Source organism: Bison bison, unplaced genomic scaffold, assembly GCF_000754665.1.
Source record: "Bison bison bison isolate TAMUID 2011002044 unplaced genomic scaffold, Bison_UMD1.0 scf7180017864457, whole genome shotgun sequence".
In the NCBI taxonomy this organism is placed as follows: Eukaryota; Metazoa; Chordata; class Mammalia; order Artiodactyla; family Bovidae; genus Bison; species Bison bison.
Genome location: NW_011495019.1, coordinates 187,582 through 192,652, shown reverse-complemented (window position 1 = coordinate 192,652; position 5,071 = coordinate 187,582).

The following is a 5,071-nucleotide window of genomic DNA, read 5'->3' as shown; positions in this document are numbered from 1 at the left end:
GCTTCGGCCAGCAGCTAGCCCTATGTCCTCAAAGCTGTGATCACCATCAAAGCAATCTGAGAAGCACAGGTTCATTTGGGAAAGGAAATGAGAAAGTCAAGTAAGTCACGACTGCATCACCACCCATGAAATGCAACAGTCCCTCCATTTCCGAATTAGAATCAAGTCATTTGGTAAGTCCACTGGAACACAGGGCTAGATCCGAGGGGGTGAGCATTATGTCCTGATGAGTTGGCTGCAAATAAGAATCAGACCTGAAGAAACAATGCTTCCATGCTATGCAAAGGCCCAAGGTGCGTCCTGAAACATGGTTTCTTGGTTGTGGTTTGGCAGGTGGACACGGACTTGCAGAGGTAAGGCTGAAAAGAATAAGGATTCATGTGCTGTGCTGCTCTGTGGGCGTCCACTGTGTGGTTCCTATCCCCAGGCTCCTGCACACTGGAGCTGGCAAGGACCACGAGTGCTGCTGGGGATCACCCCATAGACTAGAGACTTATGGCTCAGACTCTCGGGTTAGAACCCTGTCCCAGTTTGCGTTTCCATGGGCCCAGTCTGGGGATGATGTGAAGTTTTACTAGTGCTCTGGGTCATCACTTGGGAGTCCAGGCTGTGATGGCCAGTCCTGGTCTCTATGTCCATGGGCTGCAAGGATTGAAGAGGACACCCTCTTTGGAATGCTTCTCAGGTTAAGGGGTCATACCTTCTTTCTTCACGGAGTCATCATAAGCCATGGCGGTCCTGCAGGGCCTTTGAGAATGGGGTCCCTGTGTCCAGGCTCCTTCCCGTCTACAGGACCAGGTCTGAGAAACAAAGAAGGAAAACCCGCCTGTAATGCGAAATCACTGTGGAGAAGCAACCGTCCAGGTGGAAATGCGAAGTGATCCAAGGGCGGACTGGAAGGGCAGCAAGGAATAAAGGAGGGTCTTGTCACCACCTCCTCTTTCTGTTTGTAAATATACTAGGGATGAAGCTGTAGCAAGTGCATTAGGCTTAATTCGATTTGATTCATGAATTAAAGCTGTCAGTTGGGGAAGTATATAAAATACCTCCCATTAAAAAAAAAAAAAACTTCAAAAATTCATGAGAACTTGTGAAATGCCAACAGGCCTAGTAACACTGAGACAGGGTGAAAGCCGACATGAAGTCAGGGTTAGGTTCAATTACGGTCACAAAATGCACAGACAAAGCAGGATGCAGAGGAAGACAGATCATGCCAGGCATTTGAGACCACAACATCCTACTGGTTGAACTGGTGACAGGCTAAAATCTGTTGTATTGCAGTTTAAGCAGAAATGATGACAGGGATAGTAAAGATCTTGAGAGCATAATTTTTTGGTGTGTATTTTGTTGGGCTCTTTGAATTTGCTCAAAATCACAGAAGTGTAAAAGTAGGCACACTTCTTATATTAGTTGCCCATAAAACAGCTTTAATGCCATCAAGCCTTTCTTAAAGGCTACAGGTGAAAATGGGCTTCCCTTGTGGCTCAGCTGGTAAAGAATCTGCCTGTAACTCAGGAGACCTGGGTTAGGAAGATCCCTAGGAGAAGGGAAAGGCTACCCACTCCAGTATTCTGGCTTGGAAAATTCCACGGAGTGTATAGTCCATGGGATCGCAAAGAGTCGGACACGACTGAACAACTTTCACTTTCACAGGTGAAAATAAGGAGGAATTGCCACCTGTCCACTGGTGATGGAATTTTTATCATTATTAAGATATTCACTAATTTGAAGAACTGTTAAAATTTAAGTGTTCTAAATACTGCTTTAAATTCATTAACATTACTTTTTTGGCATTCAACTTTATATGTCCATTTTGACTGTGAAGATGACAAGCCATAAACTGCACTGGAAGGTAAGGTTCTTCAAATATTTTTAGGACAAGCAATGTCACAATTCCTGCAGGAAAAGTTTTTGCAGGAAGTTTAAATTTTATATACTAAATATATTGAAAATGTCTTCATTCTGTTAGTGAAATGCTTAAAAGTTGATCTGATTATTTACTTATATTTTACCTTCATAACGACAGTGGGGTTTAGAAATGCTGAAGGACACTTCAACGAGATATTGACAATCCCTTTGAGGAAGGTACAGGTAATTGTGAAGTATGCAACTTTTAGGAAAGAAAAGATGAATGAACAAGGGCAACTTTCCTAAGAGTTATATTTAAAATAAACCAAAAGAAAAAAGACCTACTTGCACAAGGCAGATAAGATGCAATGCACAGGTAAGTTTATGTTGAAAATAGAAAAAGAAGTATTACCAGGAACGATTTACAAGTAACATTCAGAAATGTAAAAAAGCATTTCTCCACTTCCCTAAGGAATGGAAAGAAGAATGGACTTGGTCAAGGTAAGAGAGGCTTGAGTGAAGTGGAAAAATGAAATGAACTTGGTTCTTTTTACAAATAATTGGAGAACTGCTTACTCAAAGGGCTTTTCACAGGAAATTATGGGGATATGAGGTTGGGTATCATGTAGAAATTCATAATATAGCCAGTTTTCCATGTTCCAATACTAAGCGTTAAACTTTCTCAAATAGAAATTACTGTTGCCCCCTGTCCACCCACATGGTGCAACTCCAGGAGGGGTCAGAGGAGAAGCATCATCATAGGGAATTACATCCATTCATTTAAAAACAGAATATCTGCTCACTGGCACTAAAGCATAGTAAGTTTATTAGAAGAGTATATGGACCCCATTCATTTTCATAGGCTGATAATGCCAAGAAATAGCACAACTTGTGACCTCAAGTTAAATGTTTTCCATGCCAAATGGATTCTGGCTAAGAACCTTTGAGAAATAATGGGCAAAAAAATCTGAAATATTCAACGCCAATGCGGCCACCAATCTGTGGTCAAGAACAAAATGCTCTACTGTATGAAGTGAAGGCAGGTCCTGAGACTTATAACCAGGCCTTCCCTTTGGAAATATCAAAACTAACATAAAACAGAGCTGAACAACTAACAGTCAGGATAGGAGTAAGTAGTTCTGAAGACAGCTCCAAAAGAAAACAATGATGTCACTTACTGGACTATGAAAAGGCACTCATGGTCTCTTAACTGCTTTGAAAAACAACCAGTGGATGAAAAAACTGTACAAGGGAACAGAAAATTAGGAGCTGATCCTCAGAGGCACAGAACAGCACAGAAAACGTGTGCTGGTGTTGGCATTTTGTATTACAATCAGGTCTGCTACTATTATTCTAAAGACACAGGAGGAGCATTTATAAATTACAAGATTAAACAACCTATAGTAAAAAATGAACGGGGCCTGAAGGCAAGTCCAACTCAGTAAAGAACTGGGATGGTCAAGAGCTTAGAAAACTAAAATTAGATACAATGGTCTCACTCACTCACAGCTTGGGCAGACTGATGGACCCTGAACTTGTAGGTTCTTTCAAGTGAGGATATTATTGCAGCCCAGGGGTTAGTTTTGGATGCTGACTCATAGAAGGAAGATGAAACCAGATAAAGAAGTCTCAAGCAACAGTGTGGAGGAAAGGCAAAGTTAGGGCAACATTTATATAAGATAACTCTCCTGATGTTCTTTCCAGGTCTTGAACATTATCCATGATAAATTCAGAGTCCAGGCTTAGGCAGCAGATTGTGAGGATTAATGAAATTGAAAAATATTAGGCTGGATATTCACATTAGAAAACAGAGGCCATAATTACATTAAATGTTGGCAAATGTAAAAACTCATTTCGATGTTTAAAGCTCATTCTCCGGAACTCCATAAATTTTGGTGTGTGTAGAATTCAAAACCGTCAACTTCAAAAGGTAGGATAATTTTACAATTATGTTCCTCTCAGTGGGTTAAGAAATGACAACAGAAGTAAAAGTTCATTATTTATGTTGTTTGTGGAAGTAAGAAATATGTCATCATGAAACATGTGTACTTTTGGAAGGTGAGAATTATCAAACTTGTGGACTTCTCTTCAAGAGATGAAAAAAGGAGACAGCGCTACTCTTCCACTTGTAGGTAAGTATATGGTGATGTTTAGGCTTTGCTTTCGGAGTTATCAAAGCAATCAGGAAAAAAGGGGAAATCATCAGACATAGTACTTTGTTATTTTGAAAGCCCAAATTAAAAGTACTTTGGAAAAAAAAGTTTCAGAAGATGGTGTTTTGAGGTCATCTCAGCCCCAACATTCACTAGCAAGCTTCTTCATCCCAAAATGTAAGTGTGTTTTGAAAAAGACAAAGTAAGCCTCGGAAACCCGGGCAGTAAGCGAAATCCTGAGGCGCGGGTCCAGTTCAGGAGGCAAGCCTTTTTCAAGATTTTCAAGATTCCACGTTCTCTTCTTCCAGCCCTTCTTTCAGGAACTCAAGCTGCCAGTCGGTGCAGGAAAAGGAAGATGCACATACAGCTGTTGCCAGTTTCTGAATTGCTGCTGTTGTTACTTTGAGGATAGGAGCAGGGGATGCCTTCTCATTTTCGCCCAGATTTCCTCCAATCTCAGAACCCAGAGCCTGGTAATTCTTGCCACTCCCTTCTCCACGAACCTACCTATGCAGCACTCACAGCCCCTGCCAGCTCTGGAAACTGCAGAGATCCCGACAGCCAGGGGTGGGGATTGAATCCTCTCATTGGGGTGCAATTGAGCGGAACCACGACCACCACACAGATCTGCTGACAACACACATTTCCAAAAAAACCCAGCGGTACAAATTTTGACAAGCCTTATCCAATCAACAGGCTCTACTCTAGATTCAGTGGTTGTTTTTTTTTAATTCTGCTATGGGGTAATATAATCAGCCACCAACTTAGCCATCAGGTAGCAGAGAGATAAGATGGTTCTCCTCTTCTGCCCGATAGAAAAATTAAGTGAAACCTACAAGTAAACAGCTTTGGGTTTAAAATGGGTCTGGATGGAGCAGATCCCACTAAGGAAGGCACGTTCAAACTGGGTCGCACGCAATGATTACATACCACACAGGTTATTGCTACAAAGAGCCCCCAAGACCACCATTTTTGTGGTCCCCACGGCAAACCAACGGGATTCTCTTGGCAGTTTTGCAGCAACAGCTAGTTCAACAAAGCTGGGCGAAGAGGGGAAAAAAAAAGAAAGG